Source organism: Anthonomus grandis, chromosome 11 (genome assembly GCF_022605725.1).
Source record: "Anthonomus grandis grandis chromosome 11, icAntGran1.3, whole genome shotgun sequence".
In the NCBI taxonomy this organism is placed as follows: Eukaryota; Metazoa; Arthropoda; class Insecta; order Coleoptera; family Curculionidae; genus Anthonomus; species Anthonomus grandis.
This window is the reverse complement of record NC_065556.1, coordinates 5546651-5563344: the sequence shown is the minus strand read 5'-3', so window position 1 is coordinate 5563344 and position 16694 is coordinate 5546651. Positions and strand designations below refer to the sequence as shown.

Below are 16694 nucleotides of genomic sequence, written 5' to 3'. Positions count from 1 at the left end.
GTTTTTGTGTTATAAAAATCTGTAATAAATTCTCTAAAGATACAGGGTGCTCCGCCCCGCGACTTAACTACCATAAACTAAAAATTCGTTTTTATATATAGATAGATTCACAGACTGATATATATACTACGTAATGTTTTACATAAATCAGTAAATGTAGCAAATATTCATCCACACTAGAAAATTAAAATATCAAAGGTCACGTATTTTTAATCTTTAGTTCCTTAGATGTTGCTCTTTGTATATTATGTGAGTTTGATGATAAATTATTTACTGATCTAGTCAAGCTATACATTTGCAAAAAGTGTGTGATCTGTTTTTTCTTAATGCGATAATGGAGAAGTACGAGTTGGATATCTAGTATTTAGTTTTATATATCTCCAACAAGTATCTAGAATTAAATAGACAGTTTAGATACACGAGAGTCTACCTGGAAGCGATCAAAACGAACGCTTAGGCAAAACCTAAATTAGAGAAAAAAATAAAAACCCTAAGTTTTGATCGCTTTAAATAAAGCATCATCAGACCTTATAAACTAGTAACCTCTTCTCGTAATAACTCTTACGAGATAACCTGCTTAGTACTAACAAAACCTCAGTCAGAGGTTATATGTTTTGCTTAAAATAAAGCATGTAAGTAAAGCACGTAAGTTATTACAAATTTGTAAGGCCTTATGATATTTTATTTTAAGCGAAACCTTTAACCTTCGGGACAATAAAAAATATTTTAAAACCAAGATTTATGGTTTTTATTTTTTTCTCTACTGTCTCTTTGAAATAATGGACGAGTTCTTTCAAAACCTTAGTTACCCGATAGTAAGGTCAAATGAAAATTAAAAAATACATGGCAAATTAAGCTACCCAGCTCCAAAAGGGAGAAAGAGTAAAAAAAGCTTTAACCAGTATAAAATAAAGACTCTACTTGATAACCTTTGTCGTCAACTGTCAATGTATGTACTTTCGACTGGACCATCATCAATAATTATCTCAAAATCCGTTTAACATTGACTCTGCATACTCACACATCACTGGATGTAGCAATTTTTTTGGCTTTTTTGGCTAGACCCAAAATGTTTTCACTCATGGAAGTGAAATCCAGAGATTTAACATATCTACATTAAGGCTATAAAAAATATAATTAATATGTAAGATAAGAGGATCGGCTACAGTATTAAACCTGGAGGAACCTTATAAGAAATAGGATATAGATTTAAAGCATCTAAAAAACTTTCATCGAAGGGCGAAACATTAATGCCTCAACATGATTCCAACAAAAGTCTTAATACCAAATAAAACTACTAAAATCAAAGTAAACTTATACACATCAAAATGGTCCAAGGGACAAATGTATTCAAAGGCAATAAATAAAAATTAAAAATTTTTCCATTTTATCAAAAACATAAAGATTCAGTATGACAATTTAACGAAGTAAAATATCGAAAATTCGTATTAACAAACTTTAAAGAAAAGCTAACGGAAAAGAAAATTTTCCTGTTAATAGAGTATGCTGCTGTTGTTAATAATAGCTCAACATCTGTTTGGCATGCTCCTAATTATCGTCGACGTTACCACAAAACCAAGTATCTACAAAAACTACCTTTTACAGGAGGCTCTAAAAACATTGTCGTATTGCCGCTAGTTTATGGTTATATCTAAATTAATTTCAAAATAAATTTTAAACGTCTACTATTGATAGATGTTCAGGGTTGCTTAGTTCAGGTTGTTTACCTTGCGGTAAAAAAAAAGATTACTAAATCGGCCACCAGAAAAACCTGGAAAATATTTTAAAGTTTCTTAAATGACCGCTAGGGTAATTGCGATATATTAACCTAACAAAAAAATACTTAATCTTTTAAGTAGAGGACAATCTAAAACTCTATTATTTGACAGTTTTTGCTGTATCTCTGAAAATAAAGTGGTGGGAGAGGGTATTCAAAGGTTTCCGTAAAAAACACCCTGTATCTTGGAAATAGCTTAGTCGACTTTAGCACTAATATGTTCTTTAAAAAGAGCCATTCTTGGGCTTTAACTGCTTTAGTATTCGAAGTTTTGCTAGTTTCACATGTCGCTGCCAGAGGGCTTTTTCGAACATTCCGACAGAAATGCTAAATTTTCTCAAAAAAATTAAATGCACTGGTATGATTTTTTTTTATGAAAAAGTAGCTAAATGATACCCAAGCTCTTGAAAGAGGAAAGGGCTCGTGAAAACCGCATCTCGATATCTTATTCCTAACCTAAAATTTAGGCCAAAGAAAATTTTATACGAATGTTTAAATTAATTTTTCTCATACTGATCTCCCCCCCTAATGCCCCCGTAGATATTCAAAATGTTGACCATTATGCTCTATACATTCTTGAAGTCATAGGTAGACATACAGCTTTAATTTCGGCTTTGGGTATATATTCCTAATTACATTGCGAAAAACCGGAGTTTTTCATATCTGCTCTGGTCGTAGGTTGACTTTGAAACACGATGTCCTTAATACAACCCTATAAATAAAAATCAAGACAAGTTAAATCTTATGATTATAAAGGCCATGGAAAGAATGGCCAAATTGTGCGGGGCAATCTTCTAACAGCAAATATATTTTGCCGCAATTCCAATGGCACATATTCCAGCAACAACGGCAATTAATTGTTTAAAAAGTTAAGACAGACGCTGCTATGCGATACCTTAATTTTTTTTATATTTAAGACATCCGATGTCATTAACGTGTAAATCAGTTATCTTATTTCCGGGTCTTATCTTAGAAAATTATTGCACGTTTGAGTGATCTAGAATATAGGTATGGTGCAAAAGCTTAACGTTGAAAGTTTGATTTAATCGGGCTATTTTATAAACTTCAATGTAATCTCTGGTAATCTTTGTAATCTGATGGTAGTTTAATTTCTTAATTTTTTAGTTTTCCTTCTATCATATTGTGTATGGCATTCACTTCCGCCTGTATAGTCTTTTTTACAAGAATTTTTGGATAACAATAATATTTATTCTAAAATGGAAAAAAGCATTACTCAAAATACTATTTTGGTTTTGATAACCGCAGCTATCGCTATAAAGTATAATAGTTCTTGTAGCTGGGGTTTGATCTAAAAAATGTAAAATATGTTTTGATATGTATACACTATAGGACAAAAGGAGAGCAACACTTCCAAAAATATTTGCAAATACTGATTTTAAAATTATAAATGCATAATAATGTATACAAATCCAGTAAGTTTTAAAACTACAAAGTAGGCTATGATTATCAATGTCAACAAAAATTTTCTCAATCAAAACAAATGATTTTATTTTGACGTTTAAGTTTAAATGCTTTATAGTAACGCGTCAAAAGTAAAGCAACATCAAATAATTTGTTCAAATGAAGGGTTTTAGCAAAAGTTAATGGATAAAATAATTGTGTAAGGTGATTTCTATGTTTTTTTGAACATTTCTGTGTAAGATTAATCATGCCAAGAGGAATTTCAATTTCAAAAGACTTGAAGCAAAGAGTTGTAAATGAATTCATGGAAACAAACAAGCCGATATTTCAAGACAGTTTGAGTTACCCCGGTACACTGTGTCAAAAATAATATCATCGTATAATGAGAGAAGATATTTAGAGAAGTTGCCAAAATCGGGAAGAGCAAGGAAAACATCAGTTATGACTGACAGACTCATCAAAAGGATTTCCCAAAATGATCCTTGGAAATCTGCACCTCGAATTATTGCCGAAATTCCAGAAATTACGGTTGGTATACGAACAGTATAAAGAAGGTTAGTAGACGCAAAGTTATTTAGTAGGCGTCCAGCTAAAAAGCCGTTAGTTTCAATAAGAAATAGAGCAGCAAGGTTGGTATTTGCACGCCGGCATTTAAACTGGACCGTCAATGACTGGAAAAAAGATCTATTCAGTGATGAAACGCGCTACAAAATATTCAATTCTGATGGAATGAGGCGTGTGAGGCGACCAATCAATACAAGGTTTAATCCAAAATACGTAACACCTACAATTAAGCATGGTAAAGGTAGTGTATTTTTTATGGGGTAGGCCCTATGCACTTTATTAATGATACGATGGACCGATTTGTCTATAGGGATATCATGCAGAATGTTATGCTTCCTTATGCAGAATAAGAAATGCCATTGCATTTTATATTTGAACAGGACAACGATCCAAAACATTCTTCACAAGTTGTTCAACAGTGGCTTCGGGAAAATAATGTTTTACAGTGGCCAGTACAATCCCCAGATCTTAACCCCATTGAGAATCTCTGGGAAGAAGTAGAACGTCGTATTCGTACCCAAATATTTCTAAATAAACAATCCTTAATAAATAAAATTAGTGATGTTTGGACAAGTCTTCCCGAAAATGGCTTTCAGAAGTTGATTGCTTTAATGCCGCGCCGTTGTCAGCAAGTAATTAATAATAATGGATATTCTATCAATTACTAATGTATTACTTTTAATTGTTTTTATTGTTAAATGTGTTAAATATTTTTTGTTGAACTAAAGTAAAATAAAATACTGTTAAATATAATTTGTTGCTCTACTTTTGTCACCCCCATTCTTATCAATTTTTATAATCATTAATATTTACCGTTCTTAAAATGAATAAAAGTACACCAAAATGTACTGAAATATTACTGTCAGTGTAAGGATAGTGTGACATTAAGCTTAGCGAAAAATCACAACTCAATAATTTTTTTTATTCAAACATGAATAAAATTAAACTTTGTTGCTCTACTTTTGTCCGATAGTGTAAGTGTTGCAAAAATGTTAGCTTCAAGACCCCCTTCAGCTTTATGCCACAAGTGGCAATCAACATCTTTGTTTTTTAAATTAAACATTGTTAAGTTTTAAAGACAACCTTACAGCCTGTCGATCCCTTGTGATTATTGCTACGTCTGTATTTTCTATGACTATCTTTTTATCTTTATCTTTCTCCTGTCTTGCTTTTTTCTTTGTTTTTATGTATTTTTCGTAATCAACTTAAGTTAGGTTTTTAGTTTTAGAACTAATGCATAAATATCATTGATCTTTTTTTGGTTTATATACAAATACATTCTTCACTTTCATTTGTTTCTTGAAGTGGGTTAAGTTTAGTTCTTTGTTATTATCATAGTATTCTTTGTATAGCCGGTAACCATACATCAGTCTTTCTTTAAAATAATGGCTGTAGATATTATCTTCCTATCCTGAAGAAACTCTTCAACAATGATACTCTTATTTAGGCAGTATATCAAAAAATTCTTCTAACACTTGTATTCGTTTTTTAGTTTTATGGATAATTTTACTTTATATCACTGCTATTCTTTAGATTATTATTTGCTTATTATTAATTCAAAAGTATTTAGGAACATTTTTTTGCAGATTTGAAGATCTTCATTACTTTTATTAAAATAATATTAAAATGTTTAAGGGCGACTTGAATTACCTTTTTTGGATCTTCGAGTACTGGTACTGACGAGTAAACAAACCTTTTTCATATTTTCCATGACATTTTTCAAAAATTGCTTTTTCTTCAAAAAAATTATCGCTCTCAAGAATTTTTTGCAGATTATAGTCTGAAAGGAATATATTTTCTGCCATTACAAAAAACAAAAGTCTGCAAAGAAAAAGTAACAGTTGAAGCAAAACAAAGTGAAAAATTCAATTATTATTATCACATTAAATATTTGCCCAAGTAACTGCTACTTATTATTTAAATAATTACTTTAAGTAATATTTTTATGCATAATATATATTATATGTTATTATTAGTTTACAATTGACTATGTAATAAAGTAATTTTTTTACACTATGAGGAAAAAAATAATGAACTTTTTACTACCGAATTATCAAGAATTTGATATTGATATTCGTTTGCTGTAAAATAATTTCAATGGAAACCAGACTAGTCCAAAAATCTACTTTGATGATTCCGCCTTGGCACCTGTCACCTTCTTGAAGCGTTTGTAATCAAAAGGCGAACTGTTGAGGTAGGGAAGGCTGAGGTGTTCTCACACCCTCAACCTTCTTGAATTACGACGTAAACTAAATCTTAATACATCGGTAAGGGGTGTGCATGCCCATTCACGCTCTTAAGAAATCTGATGTTCTTTGGCCCAACTTTCTTATATATTTTTCCTTTACCTACTATTTATAATTATTACCTACTTCTTATTACTTAAGCAGTGACAGTAATTCTATGAATATCTTAAAGTTCACATTTTACATGATTCCCAGTAATATTGATAATATTGCTCGTAATACCTGAATGCAAATAAAATATCATGAACAAGTTCTGCTGTTTTTGACGGACCAGTATATTTACTACGCTGCATCACCAGTCTTCTTAAATCTCTGTCACAACCTTTGTATAACGTTTTTGAGAGAATTTACAAATTTGCGACGTCTTAGATGCTTATTTCACTCTGTATCATACCAAGAGCTTATAGCTGTATTTCATGATCAAGATAATGCCCTTGCATATTGTCTATAGTGCAAGCACAATTAAAACAAATTCTTACTGCACTGGCACCAAAAATTGTACTGAATACATAATTCAGTTCACCAAAGACACCCAAAACAACTTGCTACGATAAATGTGATAAGGTATGTTTAAAAGAATATCCAGAGATTATTATAGTAGAAGATTCTTTTTATAGAAGATTTTGAACCGGGTCCCGCACAGCTGAACACTTCCAAAAAACTAGAAAGGTTTAAAAATTAGTTCGGTAAGAATTTTTGCAAGTAGAAGATTATAGTTATTGAATTATTTTAAAATGTTAAATGTACGTATGTAAAGTTAATTTTTTTATTTCAAAATTACTGGCGGCAACTATATCCAGCCATCACCCTTTATACACACTCTGTGCACACATCCAGTATTAGACCTACTTACCAGATTTTTCTGTCAGATACTTTAAGTCCTATCCTAGACGCCCTTATCCTATAACAATAAAAAAATATGATAATACCTAGCAAAAATTTATACAATATATAAAAGTTGTAGACTGCATATTATAGAGTATGTTTCTAAATATTGGTGTACAAAGTTTTAGCATATATTTCTTAAGTAAAAATAGGTCGATTTGAATTAGTTAATCCTTTCATTATCTTATGTAGTGAGATTACATACTTAAAATAAATATCTAACATTTTTATGCGTTATTTTAAAATTCATCTGGTACTTATTGTTGTATTATCCGCAAAGGTGTCTTCTAGAGACTTATACCTTCGTAGGCAGAGTCTGTAGGAAAAATGTTATTAAAGGGTTAAATTTTACCAGATACTTCACTATATAAAAATTACCTACATATTCTATCTCTATATCTCTTGCATGATCCTGTGAGATAACACATGCACAAAAGAAAATATTTTTTGGCTTTTTGATAGGTTATATTTTTAAATTTATTTGTAGCATAATTTTCTTTGCAATCTAAACAAATGTTGTAAACTTACCCTAATATCAGGTGTAAATAATTAAAATTAAAATAATCGTGGTTCCGTCTGACAAGATTAAAGTAAAGTAGAAAATAATTTAATAAAATACTATAGATTTTATTGAATATATCATGTAATGAGCCCTTCAGAAAAGACAAAAATTAACTTAACAATAATACGCCGATAAAAATAACAATTTATAGCAAAAGCCAGTACCACTCGCATAATTAATCGATTATGCGAGTGGTCTCTTTATTTAAAAATGATAATTAATGTTCAATAATGCTCTAGCAACGTTTCTTCTTCAATCAATAGTTTAATTTTATTTATTCCACAACAGGAAGCAATCACCCATTAGCCGGTGAAATTGTCGGCAGAAAATATTATTCTAATTGACAACACAAATTGATAATAAAAATTAGGATTACATTTCTTAAGACTAATAATATAAATTATTTGTATTGTATTTTCAATTCAAAATAAAACGTAGAAATAACGCTTTTAAAAAGTGTGGAATAGCGGCACCGTAACCATAAGCTTGTAACTATAACCATATTTGGGAGGTTCTGTGTTTTTCCTTTCGTTTTTTTCGTTTTTTCCCTGATTGAAAAAGAAAAAAGGTCTTAATTGAGTGTTTTTGTGAACTGTTACAATAGTAAAAACTTGTGCAGCAACATGAAAACAAAGCCAATCTTTTCACAAGTAAATAGCGATCCTTTAATAATATTACATCATGGGGAGAACCCGTCTTCATAAACGCACAATAGGAGATCTTAGAAATAAGCCTTAATAAAAACCTGAATGTGAATATGTGTGTGAATTACGAGTATAAGTATAATAAGAATATATTTTTAAAGTATGTTTTTGAAAATACTTAACTATTATTAGACTATAAAAATAGAAAACTAGAGTTTTGTTTATGGTTTTACTAACAGGACTTATTTCATGTTTTGTTGTTGTCGTGCTAAAAAAAATTGCATAATACCTTTGTACCTATCTATAGTTATTATGTATTTTTAATAAAGACATTAGGTAGATTAGTTTTCGATATAGCAATAATATCCCTTTGAAGAAAATAGCAGCCTGTATATATTATCTCATGTCATATAAAATAAGTAATTTAATACTGATATTTGTTTAGTGCAATAAAATTATGCAAAATGTTAAAAATTTCTATCTTAAACATGAATTATTAAGAAATCTATAAAATATTAAATTTACATAAACATTTTTCTTATTAGGTAGGTATCGTAATAAAGTGCGTTAAAAATACATCATAAAAAACATAACACATTAAAAGAACACAAACCTTAAAAAAAGTCCATAAACGGTAATATTACTTATATTTAAACCATATTCTATTATTGATAAATAATTATCATGAAAATATTTTTTAACGACACCATTGGCAGTGATTCCTTGCATCCCTGGCATCAAAAATGGGATCGAGCGCTGCCATGTCATTACCTTTTTCTCTAAAATACATTAACTAAATTAATTTAATGTTCAATATCGACTTCATTAAAAAATTTCTAATCACAGTTTAATTTAAAAAATGTAATGATATAAATATTTTATGATACCTATTATAAATTTTTCTTTTTCAATTTCTATGTAAGCATTTTGCATCGTTGCATCAGAGATGTTGCAAGCAAACAAAGTGTCCATAGTTCCATGGCATGTTACTTTTACTAGCCTTTCAATGTTCTAAGCCATTGCCCATTATCTTTTTTTCTCTCCTCTCTCACTTGCTTATTACCGTCGCTCATTACAATATTTCTCTCATTAAAGTACATTTTTCAAGAGATGTTCTCTCTTACACTTTGAGCATCTTCTTTTAGCTTAACACTATTTAGCCGTACGCCCTATGACAAAACATGTCCTATAGGTATATATTCTGATAACTCTGATATTAAAAAATAGTAGATATCATTGTGGTAAGAACGATTTTTCTAAGTATCTATTTTAACTATAGATAGTTTAATAATTTCACGAATTTTCATTATATTAAAATTGCAACGCAATCAATTATTTTTCTAAACCCTATATCGACTCCGTACAGCTAAACATCTAACTTCTTTCTTGTAAGTAACTGAGATGATACAAGATTTTTGCACTAGTATTTTTATATACCGCTTTTATTTTTACCTAGTAATAAAATTTATTTTATTTTATAATCAACTTCGGAATATACAAATTTAAATAATTTTATGTTTTTTTAAAAGGTTAACTTAACCTTGAATTTTCGATAAATATTCTCCACAAAGACAATCTTCTAAAAATCTCAAAAGAAGTATATACATTTCCAGTATTCACTAATAATAAAGCAGTGCAATGAGGCTCAGGTACCTATCATAGAACATGCTTAAAAATATGTGCAGGTAAATATATGTGATACCCAACAAAATATGTTAAGGAATATGTTTACTGTATGGAAAGAAAGTAGTCTTCTAAATTCTTCTAAAGCCGGGCTAGTGAACAACCTTAGACTTCCTAATCCATTATTGGCAAAATAACTGGCTGATGACTTTAATTTCAACTTATTTCACTAAAACTTAAGAATAATAAAACTCGTAGATGGAGTTCGCAGGTTAAGAACCAAGAAATCCAAAACTTCCTTTTTTGAAAAGGCCGACGTTTTGATGTTTATTTACGTCTTTTTTAAGGCTGCTTACTGCGAAGAAGCTTTTTTGTTGATTGCATATTGCATATTTACTAATGGCAACAGAATAATTTATGTAGATGGGTACATATGTGATTATATTTTGAACAAACATCACATAAATCACACACAATAGACATCAACGTCAACAACGACATAGATGAACTCACATGGCTCTTGACCACGTTCGTTTATTTGTAAATATATATGTATATCGTAAAAGTAATATGTTGATGATGTGAAGTATATATAAAAAAAGTTTATATTGATCACATATATTTAGTCGCCAAGTTAAAGTTTAATGGTTGCAATGAAGTTGTTCTTTCTTTTTTAAGTCGTATCTTTGGAATCGTATCGTATCTCTGAATCGTCAACGAGTACGTGTCAATAACAATTACTCCTATTCGAAACACAAAATTTCTGGAGTTCCTCAAGGCTCGATTCTGAGACCTCTTTTATTCTTGCTATATACTTCAGATCTTCCTTTAGTCGTAAAGAGCTCTGAGGTGTACCAGTACGCTGACGATACTCAGTTTATTCATTATTTCGATCCAGATGACATAGACCAGGCTTCTGAAAGTATAAATAGAGAGCTAAACTTAATCTTGTGCTACTCTAAAGAACACAATCTTAATATTAATGCCAATAAGACTAACATTTTACTTTTTGCCAATAAAAATTGTCGTGCTCTCGTTGAAAAAAATATATACATTGTATCCCAAAAGTTATGTCTAAGTTTATTTAAAATTCAGGGATGTGTTCAAAAAAAAACGCTCGGACCCGTCGATTTTAATTTCAAGTTGCGCATTTTTGTACGTGAAGTTTGTATATACAGGGTTGCTCAAAAATAAATTACATCAACTTAATTTTTTCAAATGAAAGCACCTTTTTTTATTTCATTTTTGAATTTCACTTGGAATTCGACGTATGTTTCATCCATCATGTCCTATACCTAAAGTCAACAGTTATCGAAAAAAAGACGACCAAACGCTATTATTGAAGTTCACCTTACGAGTCACCTTATCTCTGAGAATTTTTATACAGAGCAAAATTCCATTCATTCGTGTTTTTTATTGTTGGCTTTTGACCGTGTATTTTCATAGAAACTGTATGACAGTTGTACGCCAAACAGATATTGTCAAGTGTGAAGTGTACGAGCAAAGTTGCGGTTTTAACAATGGTAAAGTTAACGGAACGAGAAAAAATAGAAATTCTGTGCATGGTTGTGTTTGGTCACAGCATAAAGAAACCAGCAGTCGCACTTGAATAAAAATACATTGGCTTGAATAAGCGAGTTCGGTGCATGTGTACTAACGCAGGCGCGGCATATTTGCTTATAGTAGGGATGCCGCTGACACTCGCTCCGGTCCACGCGGCTTTTGCCTTGGCTAGAGCCGGATTTAAACATTTTTTTAGATATTATTATCTTGTAAAATAAAAATACCTACATAGTACAAATATTTATTTTTTAATATTAATAAAGTTCATACATTAACAAAATATTTAAACAAAATAAACATCGCATTTCTACATCTAACAACGACGATATAGAAGAATACGTGCAGGAAGTTAATTAGGTATGTACCATAAATTTAAGAGACCATTTTTTAAGTAATTTTAAAACAAAAAGTTCATATAAACATATGTCCAGGAATTCTTCGTTCTTAATATACAGGGTGTTAAAATTTAACAACAACTAAAATATACGCCACTGACTTTTGTGCAATTTTTATTATGTTCTGTGGATTATACAAATAAAACTTTTTTGTCTCTTGAATTGAGTTTGGTGGGATTGCGCAGTAATGAGGCAAGATCTACTAACAGAAGCCACATCAGATGAATGTGGTAAAGTTTCATCTAAAATTGAATAACATGTATAAAGTTAATTATAAATATCGCATGTAAATATTTTCAAAATTTTTACCTTGACATAATTCTTTCGTTGAATGCGAAGATGTGTCTTCTAGCGTTGGAGAAAAAGTTATAACAGAGGTCACATCGGATGAATGCGGAAAAGCTTCATCTAAATTTGAAGAAAATGTTTAACATTAGTTTAAAATACTCAATGTAAATATTTCTCAAAATTTTTACCTTGGCATATTTTTCTGGTTGAATCTGAAGATAAGCCTTCTAGCGCTGTGAATAAAGTGGGCACTGCATTTTTTTGTAGTCTGTTGTGTAAATCGTTTAGAAACATCTTATTTTCAAAATTTTATAAGAAAGAGTATGGAGGTTCTCCTTTGTTATCAAATCTTCTCTGCTAGAAGCAATTGCCCAAATTCTTGCCCTGAAGTAAAAAAATTTTTACGGCCGAGCGCAACATCGTAGTAAAATAGTTGCCATCCTGTATATCCATAGAGAGACTGATTAAAAATATGCTAAAAACGGATTATTGTTGGGCACACAAGTACGCAACTTTTTTTTTATTTACCCGACCCTGTATTTCTAAAGGTTTCCGATTGTTCTATTTCTATATTTATCCCCCCCATGTACCTCATTTTATTCTAATCACCCTGTATAGATCTGTTTTTTCCCTATTATATAATACGAAGTAATTATTATAAATTACAATAATCATGATATTCATGATAACTTATTGCTATGTACTTACCTTTCTGATTCTCTCGGAAATCTAAAAAAACTCAAATCACAATTATTTGAATTCTTCTTACATAAAACAGCTGCACAACGACTCATTCGCCGCGATTCTGTGGCCATTTTAATCAAAATCACAAAACAAACACACAAAAGTTTTTATAAAAAACGCTATCAAAATAGTCACTAAGTACGGCGCTGAACTAGGCGATACACCTATGGACACAGTTCGATAAACAGTGAGCTCGGCATCCGGAGAACATGGCTGCGGCATGGCTAAGGATGCTATTAGTTCGCTTACATTTTCGAGCGGAGTGCGACTGCTGGTTTCTTTATGCTGTGGTTTGGTGATAGAACACGTACTCAAAGAGAAGCTGCTCAATTATTCAATGAAATCCATCCTGATCGTCCTCCGATATGTCAAAAGGTGGTGAGTAGAATAGAAGCTAAATTCAGAAAATTCGGTCATGTTAGAGATCTGCCGAAATCTGGTCGTCCTGCTCGAGATGAAAATAAACAACTTGACATTTTTCTTTCTTTAGAAGAAAATCTATGAACTAATCTGTCGCAGATTGGGGCAAATTTACACATGGCGAAATCTATAGTTCACCGAATAGTTAAAAAGCACAAATATCACCCCTACAAAGTTATTTCTGCGCAAGAGTTATTTGATGACGATTTCGATAGACGAAATGAGTTTTGTAAACGCTTACAAAACATATGCAATTTAAATATTAATTTAGTAACTAATATCATTTTTTCCGATAAACCCACGTTCTGTTTGAATGGTAGTGTGAACAGACAAAATTGTCGATATTGGGCAACAGAAAATCCGCATTGGATGATGGAGGTAACAACCCAGTACCCTCAAAAACTAAATGTGGGGTGTGAAATAGTGCGCGGAAGAGTAATAGGTCCCTTTTTCTTTGAACAGACTTTAACGGGACAAGTATATCTCGATTCTCTCCAATTTGAATTAGTTCCAGCCTATTCCTTTATTTCCAAATCCATTGGACCCAAACTATCCTGACGAAGAACTAATTTTCCAGCAAGATTGCGCTCCTCCGCACTATGCTGCCACTGTGCGTACATTTTTGAATGAAACCTTTCCCAATTGGTGGATAGGAAGGAGAGGACCCATCGAATGGCCTGCTAGGTCGCCTGACCTAACACCAATGGACTTTTTTTGTGGAGATACCTTAAGTGGAAGGTATTTGTTAACAGACCAAATAATCTAGACAAGTTGAAAGAGAGAATTCGCAGAGAAGTGCGCGCCATAACTCCGGAAATGATTGAAAATGTGCAACGAGACTTTATTGATCGCCTTGGATATTGTCAAGCCCTGAATAACAACCATTTTGAACATTTAACTTAATTTTTCTTCTTTTTTTATTTGTTACATGAATCTTTTGTTGTCTTTTTTTCGATACCTGTTGACTTTAGGTATAGTACATCATGCACGAAACATACGTAGAATTCCACGCGAAATTTAAAGACAAAATAAAAAAAGGTACTTTCATAAAAAAAAATAAAGTTGATGGTCGTAATTTATTTTTGAGCAACCCTGTATATACAAACTTCACGTACAAAAATGCGCAACTTGAAATAAAAATCGACGGGTCCGAGCGTTTTTTTTTTCGAAAACACCCCTGAATTTTAAATGAATTTAGACATAACTTTTGGGATGCACTGTATATTCAATATGATAGTAACCCTTTGGCATTTGCTGAGAGCGATTATAGGTTTAACTATTGATTCTTCTTTAAGATTCCAAGGACATATCAGTGCTGTCTTGCAGAGGGGCTATGTGCGTATGCGTTTATGCTAACAAATTAATTTTAAATTTTAAGACAACGAAAAAACTGTCAGTATTGTTAATCTTATCTATTTTAAATTACTCTTTTACTGTCTACTATTATTGTCTTGATAAAATAACCCAGCAGAAACTGCAATGCGTAGAAAATATGTGTTGTTGATTTGTGTGTAATTTAAGAAAATTTGATCATGTGTCCATATATATCTATCGCCTGCAGTGGCTAAAAATATCATTTCTTTTAAAGTTTCATTTTCTTAAATTTATGTATCGGCTCTATATAAACCAAAAGCCAAAATATATGTTAGAAAAATTAATTCCACGAAATGTGATTCATGATAGAGATATAAGACATAAGACTCTGACGTTGCCACACCATAGCACAGTTCTTTTCTCACGCAGTTATACTTACATTGCCATAACAATTTATAATCGATTTAAACCTAATTTTTCAATTCCAATTTCTCGCTTTAAAAATGATTATAAAACTTTGCTCTTGGAGAAACAATTGCACAATTAGTTTTTTTGTTCTCTGCAAATTTACAAATGTATTTAATTATTTTTTTTCTCAATTTGTTCATTGGTTAATTTTTATATTACTATTACTACTTGTTTGTCAAAACATTTGTAATTATTATTATTATTAGGGTTAAGATATAAAAGTAACTTTAGCTAATAATGTGTATTTGATACCTAATAAAAACATATTTATTTATTTATTTATTATATGAGCCCATCTAAATATATTGTTCTGTTGCCATTAATATATTTGCATACGACAAAAAAGCTTCTTCACAGTAAACAGCCTTAAAAAAGACGTAAATAAACGTTGAAACATCGGCACATTTTCAAAAAAGGAAGTTGCTGATTTCTTGGTCCTAAAGCTGCGAACTTCATCTGCGCTACTTACTAAGGACGCTACTTTAAATCAGTAACTAATAAAAATCTGAAAAGTGTAGTTGAGTAGAAGTAAAATTGACTTATTTAAACAATAATGCCAATCTCACTTCTGGGAACTAAATTTTTCAGGGAACCACTTAGTTTTAAAATATGTCTGAAAAATACTTCTGTTTATGCAGGCTCTTTTCTAGAGCAGATTATATTATTATATTTATGGGGTCTCATACACTGAAGGGAGAACTTTACTCTTTAACAGAGATATCAAGGAAATACTAAAACGGTATGAAAACATGAATTTAATTTTTTTTTCTATCCTAGAAGCATAAACTATTGTGTAATTAAAATATCTTCGTTAAAAAGCATTTACATCATCTAGATGTCAATAGTTTTCTAGACAGCAGAAACATCAGGCTAACTTGATCTATAAATAATATTTAATTAGTGCACAAAACAAATCATCTTATAAAGAAAGAGTTGCAAGTCTTCATTTGTAATGGTATTTACTGGCGCTTACTAATTTTTTTTTATCTCCTCTCGATCTTCTGGGTTATTTATAAAGTTTGTAGTTGGTTATCCAACCGTTATCTCGGGCAGCACCCTCAAGTTTATTGTGGATGAGGGACCACGGCCTATCGTGTAGCCTTTTGACAGTGGAGAAAGTAATCCAGGTCTTCTCTGTGAGTAAAACTATAGGCAACATTGTAACAAAATCACATTTATTCATCCCAAAACCTAACATGTCATCTCTTTGCTAACACTTCTCAACAAGCTTTACATACGGCCAAATTCAATACGGTATGGTGCGGGAAGAGGAGGGGTGCAATGAAGAGAACTCATGTCGGTAAGCAAAATGTAAAAGCGCTACGGTAATTTATGGCAGTGAATAGACGGATCAGATACAGCCCAGAGAAAATAAAGCATGAAACGGTCGGTATTAATTGGAATGGTAAGCGGTAAGTCACCCATAGGATATTTAAGCGGTCTAATATGGAAAATAAGTGCGGTCGCTCGTAACCTTGGCCAACTCTGTTTAAAATGTCAGTAGACGCGATCTTAATTATGTAAGCAGAAGATGGCAATGCTGTCAGGTTGGGAATAATGGGAAAATATCCAATGCAGGGTGCAACCCCGTGTATCCTGTGGACACTAGGAATAATGGGATAATGTCCAATGCAGGGTGCTACCTCGTAACGATCCGACACGTAGCCCCCTAGCACTTTTTAAGGAATACACAGTGCCACCCCGTAACGGTCCGGCATGCAACCCCGTGTATCCTGTAGACGCTAAGAGTAGGAAAAAAGAATTTGCCTACCTTTTTAC

General features: G+C 31.6%; 1 protein-coding gene across 1 annotated transcript in view; it reads right to left on the bottom strand.

Moving 5' to 3' along the window:
* LOC126742453 (uncharacterized) overlaps window positions 1-16694 on the bottom strand; it is a 1408556-nt gene that overhangs the window by 1012277 nt on the left and 379585 nt on the right. Inside the window, exon 3 of the mRNA XM_050449100.1 lies at window positions 6863-6910. The gene's annotated coding sequence lies outside the window, so the exon portion shown is untranslated. The remainder of the gene's footprint in view (window positions 1-6862; window positions 6911-16694) is intronic.